Raw genomic sequence first — 22,610 nt, forward strand, 5'->3', positions numbered from 1 at the left:
TTAAAGATCTTCACCACTTCCCTCACTGCTGCCATCAGGTAGAAGGTACAGGTGCATCAGGACTCACACCACCAGGTTCCAGAACAGTTACTACCCCTCAATCATCGAGCTGTTGAACAAAAGGGGATAACTACACTCATTCAATTTCTGGTGTCCCCATAGCCGATGGTCTCACTTTAAGGACTCTTTAATTTGTCATTTCATGCTCTTGTCTATTTATTTAGATTTGCATTTCCATATTTTGTGTTCATTGATCCTGTTTACAGTTACTGTTCTATAGATTTTCTAAGTATGCCCAAAAAAAAAAGAATCTTAGGGTTGTATGTGGTGACCTATATGCGCTCGATAAAACAATTACTTTGAACTTTTCTTTAAACTTTAAAGGGAAAATTCTTCACTCAGAATGTGGTGAGAGTGTGGCAGTTAGTGCAAGAGGTGGATGTCAGTTTGAAGGAAACATTTAAGAGAAATTTAGATAGGGGTATGGACAGCTATGTTCTGGGTGCAGGTCAATGGGAGTTGGTAGATGAATCACCTGGTTCAGAATAGAAGGGCCTTTTTCTGTTCTATATGTTCTATGATTCTATGACCCTTGTGGTGGAGCTGGTGGATGGAGGTGTTGATCAGCCTTACTGCTTGGTGAAAGTAACTGTTTTTGAGTTTGTTGGAAAAATAGTTTTATATTTTATAAAATGAGATAATTATATTTATTTATTCAGATACAGTGCAGAAAAGGCCCTTCCAGCCCTTCAAGCTGTGCAATCCAGCAATCCTCCATTGAACTCTAGCCTAATCACAGAACAATTTGCAATTTTCAATTAGAAATTAGAATGTCTTTGGACTGTGCACACTCCACACCTCATACCTACACTGATGAAGTCACTATGCATTCATCCACCCTGCTGCTGCTACCTTGAAGTGTTCCTCTTATCAAGAGTCACTTTATCCCATTATCAGTTCCTGTCAGAGTCACATTCCGTACGGATATTCCAGTACCAAGCATCATCTACAATGCTTTACATCTATGACTGTGTAGCTAAGCACAGCTCCAACACCATCTACAAGTTTACGAATGACACCACTGTTGTAGGCCTTATCCAAGGTGATGATGAATCAGCACTCAGCAGGGAGGTTAAAAGTTTGGCTGAATCATGTAATAACAACAATCTTACACTTATTGAGACCAAGGAGCTGATTGTAGACTTCAGGAGAGGGAAAATAAAGGTCCATGAGCCAGTCCACATCAGAGGATCAGAGTTAGAGAGAGTCAGAAACTTTAAATTCCATGGTGCACTATCTCAGAGGACCTGTTCTGGACCCATCGTATAAGTATAATTGTAAACTAAGCACAGCACCATGGCTACTTCCTCAGGAGTCTGTGGAGATTCGGCATGTCATCAAAACACTCATCAAACTTCTATAGATGTGTGGTGGAAAGTGTGCTGACTGTCTGCTTTATGGTCTGGTGTGGGAACACCAATGCCTTTAAGCAGAACATCCTACAGAATGTAATGGATTTGGCTCAGTACATCACGGGTAAAGCCCTTCCAACCACTGAGAACAACTACATGATATTTTGAAGCAGATAGGCAGCATCCATCATCAAAGATCCTCACCACTTCTCTCACTGCTGCCATCAGGTAGAAGGTACAGGTGCCTCAGGACTCACACCACCAGGTTCCAGAACAGTTACTACCCATCAACCATCAAGCTCTTGAATAAAAGGATGTAACTACACTTATTCTATTTCTGGTGTTCCCATAGCCAATGGTCTCACTTTAAGGACTCTTTAATTTGTTATTTCATGCTCTTGTCTATTTATTTATACTTGCATTTCCAGGTTTTGTGTTCATTGATCCTGTATACAGTTACTGTTCTATAGATTTGCTAAGTATGCCAACAGGAAAAATAATCTCAGGGTTGTATGTGGTGACCTATATGCACTCTGATAAAACAATTACTTTGAACTTTTCTTTGAACATTGGAGCGAGAATTCCTCACTCAGAGTTTGGTGAGAGTGTGGCTGCTAGTGTAAGTGATGGATATCGGTTTGAACCCAACATTTAAGAGAAATTTAGATAGGTACATGGATGGTAGGGCTATGGTGTGCTGTGTTCTGGGTGCAGGTCAGTGGGAGTAGGCAGATGAATCATTTGGCTCAGAATAGAAGGGCCTTTTTCTGTTCTGTATGTTCTATGATTCTATGACCCTTGTGGTGGAGCTGGTGGATGGAGGTGTTGATCAGCCTTACTGCTTGGGGAAATTAACTGTTTTTGAGTCTGTCGGTCCTGGTGTGGATGATGAGAGTGGAGCAACAGTCTTTGAGCAGGGTAGGTGGGATCCTTCATGATGTTACTGGCCTTTTTCAGGCTCCTTCTTACATTTCTTTCTTTGCACCTCACTTTGTACCCCCATGATATACACCATTCCATTATCACCATATTTATTGTTGTATTTACTTATTGTACACTCTTTACATTGTGAGTTTCATGTGAGCAAGGAATTTCATGCACCCTGGTGTACGTGACAATAACTAAAATGTTCCCCTTTTGGTTCACCACAATACTGTGTGTTTACTTCCAATCTCTACTTGCTTTAAGCACAATTCCAAAAGCATATTTAATTTTACTGACAACAGCATTCTTTTTGGCTGAAACAAAGATGGTGACGAATTAGAATTTAGGAAGGAGATTGAAAATCTGTCTGAATAGTGGCACAACAACCACCTCTCACCTAATCTCAAGCAACCAAAGATCTGAAGACATCAGAGATCCATGATCCAGCCCGTATCAGGAGATCAAAGGTGGTGAGGTTCAGTAACTTTAATTTCCTTGGTGTTATAATTTCAGAGGATCTGTTCTGGGTCGAGCAGTTAAATGTCATTACAAAGAAGACACTGAAGTACTTGCACTTGCTTAGAAGTTTGTGAAAATATGACAGTGCATCTAAAACTTTGAGGAACTTCTATAGATGTACAGTGGAGAGTATACTGACTGATTGCATCATAGTCTGGTATGGAAACAGCCAAATACAAGCATGCAAAAGCCTACAAAACCTTGTCCAGTTCATCACAGGTAAAGCCCTTCCCACCATTTACAAGGATCACAATCGCAGGATTGCAGCATCAGAAAGGCCCTCTGCCATCCAAGCCATGCTTTCTCTTCATTGCTGTCATTGGAAGTACAGGAGCCTCAGAACTCACACTACCAGGTTCAGGAAAGTTTATCACCCCTCATCCATCAGATTCTTGAACTTCACTTTCCTCAACTCTGAACTGATTCCATAGCCTATGGACTCACTTTCAAGGATTCTACAACACATGTTCTCAGTGATATTTATCTATTATTATGTTTGTGTTTTCGTATTTGCACGGTTTACTGTCTTTTGCACATTGGTTGTTTCTCCATCTTTGTGTGTTTTTATTTTGTTTCTTTGGATTTACTGTGAATGCCTACAAGAAAATTAATCTCGGGGTGGTATATGGTGACATATATATACTTTAATAATAAATGTACTTCAAACTTTGATCTTCGAATTTATTTCATTGCTCTCCTCAGAATTTGTATGACAGCATCAGGAATGAGCCGTAAAAAATCCCCGAGGATAATGGGAGTGACCTAATGCACACTTTTTTCAATCATGACCGGGAAGGATGGCTTTCAAAACTGAGATCCACTGCCCCACATCAGGGCCACAACAGCACTGTGCAATAAAGTGTTTCAAACACATTCAGTCATTCCCAAGAACATGGCATACAACTGAAGGAACATTTAAATGAGGCACCCGGATATAGAACTAAACTGCTATAGAACACACAAGAAAAGGCATGTCCCTGTCCACCATTAATGTTGGGCTGTAGGGTACTGATCAGTACTGTTCTATATTCAATAAAATATATAGTGCATTGCACCAAAGTATTGTAACATATTCAAGATGTTTAAACTTACTTCATTAAAAAACAAAGTGAAATTATATTATTTTCTATTGTGCATACAGTTCATACAGGTCAGATCATTATACAGCGCGCTGACATAGAACAAGGTAAAACAATAACAGAATGCAGAATAAAGAGTAATAGTTACAGTGGAAGTGCAGTGCAGGTAAATAACAAAGTAAATTGAGAGGACAAGAGTCCATCTTATCATACTAGGTCACTACTTAGTAGTCTTATAACAGTGGATAGAAGCTGTCCATGAGCCTAATGGTGTGAGCTTTCAGGCTTTTGTGTCTTCTGCCTGATAGGAGAAGATAACAAGTTTTCAAGAGATATTGAGGCCCTGGTTAAGAGAAAAACAAGGTGCATAGCCGGTACAGGCAGGTAGGAATAAATGAAGTACTTGTAGAGTATAGAGAATGCAAGAGAACACTTAAGAAAGAAATCAGGAAGGCTGAAAGAAGGCATGAAATTGTCCTAGCAGACAAGGTGAAGTAGAACCCCAAGGGATTCTACGGATTTGCTAAGAGCACCAGCCTATAATTCCCTGATTTATTCTTAGAACCTTTCTTAAACAGTGGAACAACATTAGATATCCTCCAATCATCACCTCAAAAGGATGTTTTAATTCCTCTGCTAGAGCTAGCAGTTTCTGCACTAGCCTCCCACAGGATCCAAGGGAACACCTTGACACACCCTGGGAATTTGTTGACCCCAGTATGCCTCAAGACTGCGAACATCTCCTCCACTGTAATCAGTACAGGGTTCATACACCACTTCTAATTATAATGTTAATTATATATAAAAATATAATTATAATGTTAAGATTGCAAGGGACAAAATGGGTCCTCTGGAAGATCTGAATGGTAATCTATGTGTGGTGCCAAAACAGATGGGGGGGGGGGGGATCTTAAACAAATTTTTCTCGCATCTGTATTTACTCAGGGTTGGACTCAGAGTCTGTTAAAGTGAGGCCAAGTGGCATCAACTTCATGAACCCTGTACTTTCTTTTCTTTTTCAATCTTTTTATTATCATTAATAATATGAACAAAATGCAATTGATATATTAATAAAGGGATTACAAACATACAAATTCCCATTACACATAAAAGAATACATATGCAATGATTACAATATAAATGAGTTTTCCCAAAACATGAACCATACAGTATATGTATGAACAAAGTAAATCTAGGTATTTCATAATATATAATATAAAAAAACACAAAAAAAGGAAAAAAATATTATGCAAAAATAACTAAACTACTAATCTAATAGATAATAAAGAAGAAAAAAAGCAAAAAAAAGAAAAACTAGAAAAAGAAAAAAAGGGCTGTTTATAATATCTCACAAGAATACATAATCATCAGTGTCATCAACTCCGATCCTCTCAACATAAATAAGATTAAAGCTGGAAAATCAAATAAGCTTGGAACAGGGTCAAGTTACATCATATGAAAATATTGAATAAATGGTCTCCATATCTTTTCAAATTTAACAAAAGTATCAAATAGAGAGCTTAATCTTATTATTCCTATTGAGAATTGGGATAGAATTTTTCAATTAGTTAATACATCTTCTATATGTGCCAAACATTCATTAATACAATTTAAGGTTGTACATAGGGCCCATATGTCCAAGGATAAATTAGCTCATTTTTATTCTTATATAAATCCTATTTGTGATAGATGTCAATTTGAAACTGCGTCTTTAACTCATATGTTTTGGTCATATCCGCTTTTGAAAACATATTGGAAAGATATTTTTGATATTATCTCTGCGGTATTGAACATCGATTTACAACCCCATCCTATTACCGCAATTTTTGGTTTACCAATGATGGACTTACTTCATTTATCTTCTTCCACCTGTCGAATGATTGCATTTCTCACTCTGATGGCTAGAAGATCTATTTTGCTGAATTGGAAGGAAATTAATCCTCCCACTGTATTTCATTGGTTTTCTCAAACTATGTTATGTTTAAATTTAGAAAAAATTAGAAGTGGTGTATGAACCCTGTACTGATTACAGTGGAGGAGATGTTCGCAGTCTTGAGGCATACTGGGGTCAACAAATTCCCAGGGCATGTTAAGGTGTTCCCTTTGATCCTGTGGGAGGCTAGTGCAGAAACTGCTAGCTCTAGCAGAGGAATTAAAACATCCTTTTGAGGTGATGATTGGAGGATATCTAATGTTGTTCCACTGATTAAGAAAGGTTCTAAGAATAAATCAGGGAATTATAGGCTGGTGAGCTTGATATCAGTAGTGGGAAAGTTAAGGGACCACACATTAGATATTAGATAGATATGTACTGATAAGGGATAGTTAGCATAATTTTGTGCATGGTAGGTCGTGTCTAAAAAACCTTACAGAGTTGTTCAAGGAAGTTACCAGGAAAGTTGATGCAGGCAAGGTGGTAGATGCTATCCACATGGACCTTAGCAAGGCATTTAATAAGGTCCTGCATGGGAAGTTGGTCAAGAAGGTGCAGTTGCTCAACATCTAGGATGAGATAGTAAATTGGATTAAACATTGGCTTTGCGGGAGAAGCCAGTGAGTGGAAGTAGGTGGTTGCCTCTCTGACTGGAGACTTGTGACTAATGGAGTGCTGGGTCCATTGTTGTTTGTCATCTATATCAATGATGTGATAATGTGGTTAACTGGTTCAGCAAATTTGTGGATGACACCAAGATTGGAGGTGTAGTGGACAGTGATGACTATCAGGACTTTGGCTTGAAAAATGGCAGATGGAATTTAATGCAGACAAGTGTGAGGTGTTTCACTTTGATAAGACCAACTGGGTTAGGTCCTACCCAGTGAATGGTAGGACACTGAGAAGTGCGGTGGAACAAAGGGATCTAGGAATACTAGGAATACAGGTCTATAATTCAATGAAACTGGCATCACAGGTAGTTAAGTTTGTAAAGAAGGCTTTTGGCACATTGGCCTTCATAAACCATAGTATTGAGTGCAGGAGATGAGATGTTATGTTGAAGTTGTATAAGACATTGGTGAGGTCTAATGTGGAGTATTGTGTGCAGTTTTGGTCACCTACCTGCAGGAAGGACGTAAACAAGATTGAAAGAGTACAGCAAGAATTTAGAAGGATGCTGCCCAGTCTAGAGGACCTGAGTTACTGTATAAGGAAAGATTGAACAGGTTAGGCCTTTATTCCTTAGATTGAGAAGGAGATTTGATAGAGGTATACAAAATTATAAGGAGAATACACAGGGTAAATGCAAGAAGGCTTTTACAACTGAGGTTGGGTGGGTCTACAATCAGTGGTCATGGGATAAAGGGAGAAGTTTGGATGGGTACATAGATGGTTGGGGTATGGAGGGCTGTGGTCCCGGTGCAGGTCAAAGGGAGTTGGCAGTTTAAATGGTTTGGTACAGACTAGGTGGGCTGAAGGGCATTTTTCTGTGCTGTGCTTTTCTATGACTGTAAGACTCTGTGACAGGTGGGGGCTGTGATTATGGCCATGTGGTTGTGCCAGCCCATTGAGATTAATCTAATGCTTCCCACTCACATAGCCCATCTTTCTATCATGGGTCAAAGAGCCTCTGTGAAGACAATGTTTCAGGTTAATGACCTTTCATTAAATGTGCTGTGTGAAACAGCATGGTAGGCAGTGCTATTGGGGTGCCTGAAGATCTCATGAATGATGTGAGTTACCAAGAATGGTTATGACTCACTGCCCGGTGATGTTGGTGCTAGGGGAATGGAGCTGTTGGAAGCCAGCATAGACAATGATAAACACAAGGGATTCCACAGATGCTGGAACTCCAGAGGAACATACATGTATATTTTGTGTGTGTGTCTAGATTTAAAGGGCCTTCCACACCTTCACAATTAGTTGATGATATATAATAATGCCATTTTATTATACTGTTATTGTTGGTGGGAGTAATTTCTGTAGTTGAGGCACAAAAGATGTCAGAAACTAGAACCTGTAGGAACTCAGCAGGTCAGTCAACAATATGGCGGGAAATGGACGGTCGATAACCTGGTCTGAGAACCTTCTTCTGAACAGTCTAGTCCTGCTGTTAGTAGGGGTCTGATACACCCCACCCCCATCGAGCAGAGAAATAATCATGGTTCCCATGAAGCTTTAATGTTTGAACTCACAGAAACAGTGTCAAACTGTTATTCTGCCATGTCAAGCTGGACCATGGTCCTCCATGCCCCTCCTGTTCATGCATTTACCAAATTTCTCTTAAATGTTGAAATTGAACCTGTATACACCACTTCCACTGGCAGTTCACTCCACGCTCACACCATCCTCTAACTGAAGAAATTCCAGCTCAGGTTCCATTTCATTTTAAAATCGTTTTTATTAATTATTATTGAAGATTAACAATAAAGATACACTAAATCAATATTTCATTATGTACAGTAAGGAATTAAATTAGCAAATTACTAATTAACAAAGCCTTGCAATGTATCAATAATAAGAAGAAAAAATAGAGTGTTAAAATATTTTTTTTGAAATATTGGGAAAACCCATTGAAAACCCATTGGGAGCACAACCCCAGAGCTATACATCATACAAGCTTCCATAAAAAAATCAATTTGCCAATTCAAATCTATTTAAAGAAAAATCAGAAGGAAACCATATTAATTAGCTCAAATCAGATGTTAGTAGCGGGCAAGTGAACCCCACCTTTTCTCAAAATCAAATCAAGGATCAAAAGTTCGACTTCTGATTTTCTCCAAACTAAGACATAGCATCACCTGAGAAAACCATTGTATCAAAGTAGGAGCAGAAGCATCTTTCCATTTCAACAAAATAGCCCTTTTGGACAATAATGTAACCAATGCCATTACATGTTGGTCTGATGGAGAAATACCACAAATATATTTAGGGAATATACCAAATAAAACTGTCAAATTATTAGGTTGTAAATTAAATTTTAAAACTTTAGAAATTGTAGAGAAAATAGACTTCCAAAAATGTTTCAGCACAGAACACGACCAAAACATATGTCTTAATGTGACTGTCTCGGTTTTACATCTGTCACACTGACTATCAACATTAGGAAACATTTTAGACATTCTCTCATTTGTCAAATAGTAACGATGTAGAATTTTAAATTGAATTAAAGAATGATTGGCACAAATCAAAGAAGGGTTAACCAACTTCAAAATGCGCTACTAATCTTCTGTTATCAGGGTCATGTTAAGCTCTCTCTCCCAATCTTGCTTAATCTTAAGTGAAGGGTAATTGTGCTGTTATAACAATAAATTATAAATTTTCCCAATTAAACTTTTCACTAAAGGATTCACATTTAAAATAATATCTGACATGACAGAATCCTGTATATATGGAAAATTACTTAAGTATTTTTGTAAGAAGTGTCTGACATGAAGATATTGCAGGAAATGTGAATACGAGAGAAAGTATTTAGTTTCTAATTTCTCAAAAGACATCAATCAGCCATCTGGGAACAGATCCGTGAAGGAATAAACTCTTTTATTCCTCCAAATAAAAAAAGGTAGGATCACTTAATGAAGGTTTAAATAAATAATGTTGATAAAATAAACTAAAACGTTTAAATTTTTTGAGATTAAAAAAATTACAAAACTGGAACCAAATTCATAATGACTGCTTAATCACAGGATATAAATTTAAATTAGTAATTTTGGCCAGTTATACAGGTAGAGAAGTTCCTAATAATGAGGTTAAGTGAAACTATTTCACAGCATTCAATTCCAAATCAGCTGAAGATGGTCATTCATTTCTATCTGCTGAATATAACCAAAAACACATATAACGCATATTAACAGCCCAATAATACACTCTTAAATTAGGCAAAGCAAGACTTCCATATTTTAAAATTTTTTTATAAATTATATTTACCAATTCTTGGTCTTTTATTTTTCTAAACAAAGGATGAAATAATAGTCAACCTGATTGAAAAACTTCTTAGTTAAAAAAAATAGGGATATTTTAAAATACATATAAAAATTTTGGTAGTCATCATTTTAACTGCATGGATTCGGCTAGCTAATGAAAGTGTAAGTGGATTCCATCTACAAAATAATTGCTTCATAAAATCCACTAAAGGACCAAATTTGCTTTATAAAGGCCTTTATGATTTTTAGAGATAATAATACCTAAATATTTAAATGACTCCGTAACTCTAAAAGGAATGTCATCATATATAGATGCATTTATGGGAAATAATTCACTTTTATGAAGGTTTAGTTTATATCCTGAAAACTTCCCAAAATCTTTTAATAGTTTCAATAAACTAAGAATGGATTCTTCAGGATTCAAAATATAAACTAAGAGATCGTCAGTATAAAGGGAGATTTTATGAACAGTCCCATTCATGAGAATTCCATGAATATCTTTAGCTTCATGAAGTGCAATAGCCAAGAGTTCTAGCACCAAATTAAATAACACTGCAGCCCAGAAACAGGCCCTTTGGCCCATCTAGTCTGTGTCAAACTAGACCATGGCACTCCATGCCTCTGCTGTCCATGTACTTATCAAATTTCTCTTAAATGTTGAAATTGAACCTGCAGTTCGCTCTGCACTTGCACTACCCTCTGAGTGAAGAAATTCCACCTCAGGTTCCCCTTAAGTATTTTGCCTTTCACCCTTCTGGTCACACTCAATCTCAAAAGCTTTCTTTATGACCCTATTTACCTTGATCCTTCCCTACGTGCTGTGGGATACTCATATAACAAACATTGTCGTCATGTTGATCTTCACAGCAGAGGGATCTTGCTTGCAGAAGGATTGGAGGTCTTGGGTACTCTTCTGGGATAATGAATACTGAGGATGAGATTTGAATCAATTTTGGATGAGTTTTAGATCCTCTGGCGTCATGGAGACTGCAGGTCAGGAAGGTGCAGCAATATGTAAATACAGAGGTAATGAAATAGATAGCCAGGTGTTTCAGCACAGTAGTGAGCAGTTAGTGCATTGCTTTATTGTGCCAGCAACCAGTATTCAATTCCCACTGCTATCTGTAAGATGACTTTATCGTTCTCCCTGTGACCATGTTTGTTTCCTCCAGGTGCTCTGGTTTCCTCCTATATTCCAAAGTCAGATTAGGTGGTTAATTGGTCACATGGTATAATTGGGCAGTATGGGCTCATTGGGCCCAAGAGCCTCTAGTGTACTGATTCTCTAATTTAAAATTAAATTTAAATAGGGTAAAACAAGTCTATAATTGTCTCTTGATACATTGTGTTGGATCAGCACTGGCCAATCAGTCTGGCCCTTTTGTTAATCTTGTTCAAACAATTGAAGGGTAAAAGTCAACAGTGTGATGACACTTCAGGATGTTTCCCTTTGCACGTGTAACCCATTTCCCACTTTCCTTACAGGTGGATGAGTAAAAAAGTGGAAACACCGGTGATACATTTGGACAAGCCAACTGCCTGCATTACTTTGAGTACACAACTGTAAGTTGTCTCTGGCATATATTTTATTAGATATTTGAGGGGAAGGTTTTTTCTCTCTCAGAATCAGAATCAGATTTATTATCACTGACATACAATATGTCATGAAATTTGTTGTTGTGTGGCAACAGTACAGTGCAATTCATAATAAAAACTACAATGAGTTACAATAAGGGATGCATGAAGAAATAACAGGTGCAAAAAGAGAACAATAGTGAGGTTGTGTTCATGGGCTGTTCATAAATCTGATAGCAGAGGGGGAAATGCCAGAGGGGATCTGATTGCAACATATAAGATTATTAAGGGATTGGACAAGATAGAGGCAGGAAATATGTTCCAGATGCTGGGAGAGTCCAGTACCAGAGGGCATGGTTTGAGAATAAGGGGTAGGTCATTTAGGACAGAGTTAAGGAAAAACTTCTTCTCCCAGAGAGTTGTGGGGGTGTGAAATGCACTGCCTCGGAAGGCAGTGGAGGCCAATTCTCTGGATGCTTTCAAGAAGGAGCTAGATAGGTATCTTACGGATAGGGCAATCAAGGGATATGGGGACAAGGCAGGAACCAGGTATTGATAGTAGATGATCAGCCATGATCTCAGAATGGTGGTGCAGGCTCAAAGGGCCGAATGGTCTACTTCTGCACCTATTGTCTATTGTCTATTAAGGGAGCTAGGGCTTTACTCTCTGGACAGAAAGAGGATGAGAGGAGACATGATAGAGGTATACAAGATATTAAGAGGAATTGATAGAGTAGACAGACAGCACCTATTCCCAAGGGCAGCACTGCTCAATACAGGAGGACATGGCTTTAAGTTAAGGGGTGGAAAGTTCAAAGGGGTTATTAGAGGAAGGTTTTAGACTCGGAGAGTGATTGGTGCGTGGAATGCACTGCCTGAGTCAGTGGTGGTGGCTGATACACTAATGAAATTTAAGAGACTACTCGACAGGTATATGGAGGAATTTATATGAGAGGCAGTGTTTAAGAGTCGGCATAACATTGTGGGGCAAATGGCCTGCACTCTGCTGTATTGTTCTTTAATATCCACACTCTTGAAGGAAGAAAGAGATGAGTGGATTAAATCAATCAGGTAGAACTGAGCCAGATGTTAAAAGAAACACTTGAACTATCATCCTGACTTGGCAGTAGTCTCACTGCCTGGAACTGGACTCCTTCCAGAGGCCATGTGACTACCGAATTCCTGCAGTAATTCCAAGTCTCATCACAGAAAGGCTGAATAGATTAGGATGTTATGCCATAGAGCACAGGAGACTGAGGGGACATTTGATAGAGGTATACAAAATTATACGGGGTATAGATAGAGTAAATGCAAACAGGTGTTTTCCACTGAGATTGGGTGACACTAGAACTAGAGGTCATGGGTTAAAGGTGAAGGGGAACCTAGGAGGAACTTCTTCACTCAGAAGGTGGATGAGAGTGTGGAATGAGCTGTCAGTTGAAATATTTGATGCAGGTTTGGTTTCAACATTTAAGAGAAATTTGGATAAATACATAAATGTGAGAGACATGGAAGGGCGTGGTCTGGGTGTAGGTTGATAGGACTAGGCAGCATAATGATTTGCCATGGACTAGATGGGCTGAAGGGCCTGTTACTGTGTTGTATTTTTCTATGACCTTGTTGCTGCCAGCCACTCGGAAGCATCAATGTTGATACAGTATAACCTTGGGAGATTGTCTCAGACACTTTATTTGCAATCACAACACTCTGCTGGACAGTGATAATGTAAGTTGCCAATGGCTTGGCACCCTGGTCTGTTGCAGGGACAGTTAACATAGGAGCTGTGTATCCTTGGCTGTAGAAAAGATTGGGCCACAAGTCTTGGGCTTGCCTGCTCCCTCAGACCAGGTGAGATGCAGAAGAGTTACAGTGTGGTGGAGCTTGGCTGGGCCTGGCCTCCTGTGTCCAAGGGGTAGAATGATAGGCTGGATTGCTTGCATCTGTACCATCAATTGCCGGACGTTGTTGCTCCAGAACTTTGTCTACATATATGTTTTTTTATTTGAATGAATATCCTCCTTTGAATTTGCCACTTGCTTTTTTTCAATGTTTGCTTGCTATTTTTGAATGTTCAGTGCCTTAACCCCAGAGGAACGCTGTCTCATTCAGCTGTACCTATGAATGGTTTAAATGATAATTAAACTTGATTTGATTTGATGACTCTATGTACCAGGATAGAGTGTGATAGTTTTGCCTCCTACTGTATGTCTTATGGTCAAAAAAATGTTTTAAAATCTTTTCTACTGAAAGGGTCCATGCCACTAATGAAGATCTACTGGTTCTGAAATGGAATCAAGTTAATTATCACTGACTTGTGCTGTGATATTTCAAGGGTCTTGGCTCCGAATATCCACTGTTTACTGCTTTGTACAGATGCTGCCTGACCTGCTGAGTTCCTCCAGCACTTGTGTGTGTGTGTGCGTGCGTGTGTGTGTGTGTGTGTGTGTGTGTGTGTGTGTGTGTGTGTGTGTGTGCCAGTGTGAAATATGTTGTTTTGCAGCAGCAGTACAGTACCATACACAAAATATACTATAAATTATAATAAGAAATATAAAATAAATGGTTAAAAATCAAATTAAATAAGTGCAGTGCAATACATAAGTTACAAAATGAATGCTTAAAAATCGTGCAAGTGGGACTAAAATCTTGTCTACCAATCCTAGAAAACAAAGAAGGAAAAGGAGCTCCCAGTAAGGAAGCCAAAGAAAACCCCCTTATCGAGCTCTCCTCCAAGTCCAAACATGAAAGACAATCTTGATTATCTATACCGTAAATCTAAAAAGCAATATAATGAATATTAAATGCTCAATAGTAAAATCTAAAGTTTGCTAACACCAATCCTTCATCTTTTTTTGATTTTTGCAATAAAAGTTTACTCAATCTAGAACTCTTATTATTCCAGATATATGACAGGATCATAGAATCTATTCTATCTAAGAATGTTTTCGGGACAAAGGGTGGAACAACTTGAAACATATATAGAAATTTCAGTAAAATTACCATTTTTACAGTATTTCTTTGACTAATTAGTGACATCATCATAGGCGACCATTTAGAAAGCACTTGTTTTCAATAGTTTTCACTATATTCAATTAGAGGAAGAAAATTATACATATAAATTTTTGTAATGTTAATACGAATGTAGGTAAAATAATTTTAGCAATATTAAAAGGAATTTGATCACAATAATCAGAATAATTATTGATTGTAAATAATTCACTTTTATGTAAATTTATTTTATATCCAGAGAAAATACTGAATTCAGTAAATTTGGATATCATAGATTTCCTAGGGTCTGAAATATAAACTAATAAATCATCTGCATATAACCAAACCTTATATAATTTATCCCCTCTCATAATACCCTGAACAAAGTTAGAATCCCTAAGAACAATAGCAAGTGGCTCTAAAACCAAATTAAAGAATAAAGGGCTAAGAGGGCAACCCTGATGAGTTCCTCTATATAATCTAAAATAAGGAGATTTCTGATTGTTAGTTATAACCGCAGCCATCAAGGCATGATAAATCACTTTGATCCAGGAAATAAATCCCGGACCAAAGTTAATCCTCTCCAAAACCTGAAACAAATAAGGTCATTCCTCCCTGTCAAAAGCTTTCCCTGCATCAAGAGAAACAACACATTCATATTCTTTGACTGAGGGGGAATAAATAATATTAAATAATCTTTGAATATTAAAATTTGAATGCCTATTTTAACAAATCCAGTTTGAGCACTTGAGATAGACAATAGACAATAGACAATAGGTGCAGAAGTAGACCATTCGGCCCCTCGAGTCTGCACCGCCATTCTGAGATCATGGCTGATCATTCACTATCAATACCCAGTCCCTGCCTTGTCCCCATATCCCTTGATTCCCCTATCCATCAGATATCTATCTAGCTCCTTCTTGAAAGCATCCAGAGAATTGGCCTCCACCGTCTTCCGAGGCAGTGCATTCCACACCTCCACAACTCTCTGGGAGAAGAAGCTCTTCCTCAACTCTGTTTTAAATAACTGACCTCTTATTCTCAATCCATACCCTCTGGTACTGGACTCTCCCAACATCTGGAACATATTACCTGCCTCAATCCTATCAAATCCTTTAATTATCTTAAACGTTTCAATCAGATCCCCTCTCAATCTCCTCAATTCCAGCGTGTACAAGCCCAATTTCTCCAATCTCTCTGTGTAAGACAGCCCTGCCATCCCAGGAATCAACCTAGTGAATCTACGCTGCACTTCCTCAATTGCCAGAATGTCCTTCCTTAAACCTGGAGACCAAAACTGTACACAATATTCCAGGTGTGGTCTCACCAGGGCCCTGTACAAATGCAAAAGAACAGCCTTGCTCTTGTATTCAATTCCCCTTGTAACAAAGGCCAACATTCCATTTGCCCTCTTCACTGCCTGTTGCACTTGCTCAATCACTTTCATTGACTGGTGAACTAGGACTCCTAGGTCTCTTTGCATTTCTCCCTTACCTAACTTGACACCGTTCAGACAATACTCTGCCCTCATGTTCCAGCTTCCAGAGTGGATAACTTCACATTTATTCACATTGAATGACATCTGTCAAGTATCTGCCCACTCACTCAGCCTATCCAAGTCTCCCTGTATTCTCCTAACGTCTTCTTCGCATGTCACACTGCCACCCAGTTTAGTATCGTCAGCAAACTTGCTGATATAGTTTTCAATGCCCTCATCTAAATCATTGACATAAATCATAAGGAGCTGTGGTCCCAATACAGAGCCCTGTGGTACCCCACTAGTCACCTCCAGCCAGTCTGAGAAACACCCATTCACTGCTACCCTTTGCTTTCTATCTGCCAACCAGTTTTCTATCCATGTTGAAACCCTGCCCCCAATGCCATGAGCTCTGATTTTACTCACCAATCTCCTATGTGGCACCTTATCGAATGCCTTCTGAAAATCTAGGTACACAACATCCACTGGCTTACCCTCGTCTAACATCCCTGTTACACCCTCAAAAAACTCCAACAGATTAGTCAAGCATGATTTGCCCTTGGTAAATCCATGCTGGCTCGGCCTAATCCTATTTCTGCCATCTAGATGTGCCACTATTTCGTCCTTAATAATGGACTCAAGCATCTTCCCCACGACTGACGTTAGGCTAACAGGGTGATAGTTCTCCGTTTTCTCCTTCCCTCCCTTCTTGAAAAGTGGGACAACATTAGCCACTCTCCAATCTTCAGGAACTGATCCTGAATCTAAGGAACATTGGAAAATGATTACCAATGCATCCGCAATTTCCTGAGCCACCTCTTTTAGAACCCTCGGATGCAGACCATCTGGACCCAGGGATTTATTAGCCTTCAGTCCTACCAGTCTACTCATCACAGTTTCTTTCCTAATGTCAATCTGTCTCAATTCCTCTGATATCTTATGACCCTGGCCCATCCATACATCTGGGAGATTGCTTGTGTCCTCCCTGGTGAAGACAGATCTAAAGTACGCATTAAATTCTGTTGCCATTTCCCTGTTTCCCATAACAATTTCTCCCAATTCATTCTTCAAGGGGCCATCATTGTTCTTAACTATCTTCTTTCTCTTCACATAGCTAAAAAAGCTTTTGCTATCCCCTTTTATATTCCTGGCTAGACTGAGCTCATACCTGATTTTTTCTCTCCATATTGCTTTTTTAGTTAAGATCTGCTGTTCCTTAAAACTTTCCCAATCATCTGTATTCCCACTCATCTTAGCCCTGTCATACTTCTTTTTCTTTAATGCTATACAATCTCTGACTTCCTTTGTCAACCACTGTGGCCCCTTCCCCCTCTTTGAATCCTTCTTTCTCATTGGAATGAACTGCATTTGCATCTTTTGTATTATGCCCAAGAATATCTGCCACTGCTGATCCACTGTCTTTCCTGCCAGGGCATCCGCCCATTTAACTTTGGCCAGCTCTTCCCTTATGGCTCCGTAGTCTCCTTTATTTAATTGCAACACTGACACCTCTGATCTGCCCCTATCCCTCTCAAATTGTAGATAAAAACTTATCATGTTATGATCACTACTTCCTAATGGCTCTTTTACTTCAAGATCACTTATCAATTCCTGTTCATTACACATCACCAAGTCCAAAATAGCCTCGTTCCTGGTTGGCTCAAGCACAAGCTGTTCCAAAAATACATCCCTTAGACACTCCACAAACTCCCTATCCTGGGGTCCAGCACCTACCTGATTCTCCCAGTCCACCTGCATGTTGAAATCTCCCATAACGACTGCATTACCTTTAGCACATGCCGATGTTAACTCCCTAATCAACTTGTACCCAATATCCACGCTACTGTTTGGAGGCCTGTACACAACACCCATTAGGGTCTTTTTACCCTTACTGTTCCTCAGCTCAATCCACACAGACTCTACTTCCCCTGTTCCCAAGTCACCTCTTGCTAAGGACTGAATCTCATTCCTCACCAACAGGGCCACCCCACCCCCTCTTCCCGTATTTCTGTCTCTACGATAGCACGTATACCCTGGTACACTCAATTCCCAGGCCTGATCCCCTTGCAGCCATGTCTCCGTTATCCCAACATTATCGTAGTTCCCCATTTTCATCTGAGCTTCAAGCTCATCTGTCTTATTTCTGACACTACGCGCATTCAAGTATAGAATTCTTAGCCCATTCCTCCTCTCTTTGCTTAAAACACTGTCTACTGTACCTAACCCAGCTCCTTGAACTTCCATCGGGCAAATTGCACCCTGAATTTTGATGACCTTCTCAAGATCACCCAAACCTTGTACACATTTAACCCCATGCACCTTCTGACCAACCCTCTGGATCTGGATCCCTGCCCCCTGCACATCTAGTTTAAACCCCCCCGAGCAGCACTGGCAAACACTCCTGCAAGAATGTTAGTACCCCTCTGGTTCAGATGTAGACCATCCCTTCGAAACAGATCCCAATGTCCCTGGAACAAAGACCAATTATCCAAAAACCTGAACCCTTCCTTCCTGGACCATGCTCTCAGCCTCGTATTAATGTGCATAATCATTCTATTCTTCACCTCACTCGCACGTGGCACAGGTAGCAATCCTGAGATTGTCACCCTGGAGGTCCTGCCTTTCAGCTTCACTCCTAACTCCCTGAACTCTCTAAGCAGGACCCCCTCACTCACCTTACCTACATCGTTGGTCCCTACATGGACCACTACATCTGGGTTCATGCCCTCGTTCTCAAGAATAGCCTGCACCCGATCTGAGATGTCCCGGACCCTGGCACCAGGGAGGCAACATACCATCCGAGACTCCTGATCTGCCCCACAAAATCTCCTATCTGCCCCCCGACTATAGAATCCCCTAAAACTATCGCTCTCTTCTCTTCCCTCCTCCCCTTCCTAGTTGGGGGTTCAACCTCTGTGCCAGAGGCAGGACCACTACAACTCATTCCTGGTAGGTCATCCCCATCAACAGAATCCAGTACGGTATACTTATTGTTAATGGGAATGGCCGCAGGGGTGCTCTGCTCTCTCTGCCTGCTCCCCCTGCTTCTCTGGACCGTCACCCATCTGCCTACTTCTTGGTTTTTTGGTGTGACTACCTCCTGATAACTCCTATCTAACTCTGCCTCCACCTCCCGAATGATCCGTAGTTCATCCAGCTCCTGCTCCAACTCCCTAACTCGGTCTGATAGGAGCTGCAGCTGGACGCACCTCTTGCAGGTGTGGTCATCAGGGACAACTGTGTTGACCCTGACCTCCCACATACTGCATACGGAGCACACCACTGCTCTGACTGTCTCCCCCATACCTGAACTGGATTAATAGAATAAGTCTAAAAAGCACCTATCGACCTTACCTTCTTACCCTCAGCGAGCAATCACACAGGCTTACCAAAGTCCCCTTACGCCGAAGCCCACTTAGCCAAAGCCCAGGACTCTGCTTCCACGGACTCTGCTGCCCGCTCTGAAAAGAAGTCCTGCCTTTTAAAGTGCGCGCTCGATGCTGACGTCACTCACGCCTGCGCAGTTCCCCCTCCTCCACAGGTATTGACCAGGTAGGCTTAAATCCTACCTACATGGTCGAATTCTCTGAGCTCCCAGCTGAATCACAAGCTGTAACTTGCTCCCGATTCAAATATAACAGCAGGCAAAATATTATCAAGTCTATTAGCAAAAATCTTAGAGAGAATTTTAAAATTCACATTCAATTGGGAAATTGGTCTATAAGATGCACATTCAGAGAAATCTTTTCCTTTTCTAGTAATCAGTGAAACTGATGCCTCATAAAAAGTTTTCAGAAGATTCCCAGAAGATATAGAAGTGAAAGTTTGACTAAGATGTGATGTAAGCATTTCATTAAAGGTCATAAAATTCCACTGTATATCCATCTGGTCTCAGAGTTTTCCCTAATTGCATAGAGGATATAGCCTTGGCTATTTCCTCTTGTTTAATAGATGCATCTGGTACATTAATATCTTGAGCCGAAATTTTAGGTATATTTATTTTTGCAAAAATTGATTCATAATAATAGTATTATCAGGGAATTCAGATTTATAAAGATTAGAATAGAAATCCATAAATAGCTTATTAATTTCATAATTACATAATTTCTCCTTTTTGTTTTCGAGGATTGGTAGACAATATATTTTAGTCCCATTGTTAGACATACATTAAAAATTTGGTTTCAGTTTCGCAGATTATTTTGATTTGAATAACTTTGTTCTCTAGTAATATCCATCTTAACTATTTTTTAAACCATCAATTTTGGATAAGGCCTTTTTAATATGGAAAACTAATGGAATCAATTTTTTTTTGTTTTTTTTACAGAATTGTTTAATGTCTTTTCTGCAGCTAGTGGATAAATATGATATATGTAACCCACTATTTTTTAGATATTTACAAGTTAGGAATTTTTTATGAGATTTATTACTGAACTATCCATTTGCTCATTTACCAAATATGATAGATGTTATTTTTCAGTTTAAACCATCTCAAAACGGATTGATAGCCATTATAAATAAACGGTTTATGAATTTATGAATGATGTCTAATGATAAGGTTAAACCTGCTAGGGAATTGGAACATCGGGAGTCATTTTCAGATGATCAATGGAATAAAATTTATAATTTAGTGAACAATTCATCCACTTGCTCCTGTCACTCCTTGATTCAGTTCAAGGTAGTGCACAGGGGGCATGTATCAAATGATAAACTAGCGTATATTTTTCTAATATAAATCCCACCTGTGATAGATGTAATGCTGAGGTGACTACCTTAACTCATATGCTTTTGTCTTGTATAAAGTTAAATAATTTTTGGAGAGATGTTTTTAGAACGTTAACCAAAGTCATAGGTTTGGACCTACAACCTAATTCATTTACGGCAATTTTTGGGATCACTCTGAAGGAAGCAGGAAATGTTCCTAATCCACCTACTGTTTTTTTTTTGGCTGTCCTCCATTATGTTGTGTTTAAGCTTGGAGAAAATTAGAAGTCAGACATTTGATACATCTTTTTAATTTGAGCAAACCTGTCGACCTTTCTTTCAATATTTTTATATGATTTAAATTTTCTTCTTTATTTTACTTTTTTTCCACTCTTTTTTCTTCTTCTTCTCCGTGACATTTCAGATTTTACCAGAAGGATATTACTCCTTTTTTTTTGTAGTGAATTCCTCAGATGGAATGCCCCATCTTCTTTTTATTTTGTTTTAAGTTAGTTTAGTATTTTGTTTCTTATTAATGGTAATTTTTGATCTTTGCTTTGAATGGTTAAGAGGAGTTGTGGCTCCTTTAATCTATTAGCTTAAATTGTACTATATATGATTTTGACAGTGTACACTCATTTTTTGTTGTTTGTACTTCTATTGGAATATGTATTTGATATAACCTCTGCTCTTATTTGTATTTGTCTTTATATATTTTTAAATCAATTTAAATCAATTTATTCAGAACTCTGATGGCAGAGGGCGAAACTATTCCTAAACATTAAGTATGTGTCTTCAGGCTCCTGTACCTCCTTTCTGATGGTAACAATGAGAAGAGGACATGTCCTGGTGGAGGGTCCTTAAAGATGGATGCTATCACTAACCTATTAATAGGTTAGGCAAGATTATGATTTAAAATGTTAAGGATTTTAGCTCCTTGGGTAAATACTTACGATATATTGAGTCTGATGACATTGCGATCGTATCTATGCTATTAAAGGAAATGTCATGCAAATGAATAATTGTGCTGTTATAATATTTCAGAGGCAGTATTACTCGGGATCCTTTCTACGACATGGTGGTGGAAAGGAAAATAAAGATAACAAGCAGCAAACTGAATTAGAAGGACCTTTTGTTTCTTACATCTGAACTGCAGCACAGGACAGTGAAATAGCTTTCAGTTTCACATGCATTGCACATACCTTTCAGCTATTTCTTCTGCTCCAGTAGTTGGAGTTTGCAAACGTCCACTTAGGTTGGTGCATGCATGTGATCTTGAACTATTTCTTGCACTCCGGGTATTGAGAAATATGCACATTCCTCCCTTACCTTGATATTTTGGATTGTGATTTGCAGAGAATTCCAGTTCCTTTTTTTCCACTCCAATTATTCAGATCAATTTACCAATCCAGATATGTGGACTACATATTTCAATGAGTCAATCATCGTTGAAACTCTCAGGATTTGACAATATTTACAGATTCTGAACTGCACTATTGCAAAGTAGAAATTGATAATGCTCAAACACGAGGAAATCTGCAGATGCTGGAAATGATAATGCTGTTGTTCTTGGCTCCACTGATATCCTGTTGATTATTTCCTTAGTACTTTATCCTTTGTATTGTGTATTTATTAACATAAATGTCAGATTTCCTAGTCTGCAAATGATCAACATTGAGCTTTAGCATTTGCTTAAATATAAAGCACATTTAAAAATGTCCAATATCAGAACTAACAGAGATAATGCAAGTTCTATAGATGCTGGAAATCCAGAGCAACACACACAGAATGCTGGAGGAACTACCTGCTGAGTTGTGTGTGTTACAGTGTAGTTGAGATAAATGAGGCTTCTTGATGTGTGCTTCTGCAGTACTAAAGAACATAGCTTCAACTCCATCTACAAGGACAAAGAAATTCAAAATCTTACAGGGTTTTTTTGAACATACAACTGAGTGACTAATGCTTTCTATTGGGTATGTGGTTGGTTTAAACAATGGCAAGTACCAATGTGTGTCAAGGATAGAAAACTAAATGTTCTCTCCTATTAGATTCCATCTTCTTCAGCCATTTACCTCTTCC

This window comes from Hypanus sabinus, chromosome 29, assembly GCF_030144855.1.
Source record: "Hypanus sabinus isolate sHypSab1 chromosome 29, sHypSab1.hap1, whole genome shotgun sequence".
Taxonomy (NCBI): domain Eukaryota; kingdom Metazoa; phylum Chordata; class Chondrichthyes; order Myliobatiformes; family Dasyatidae; genus Hypanus; species Hypanus sabinus.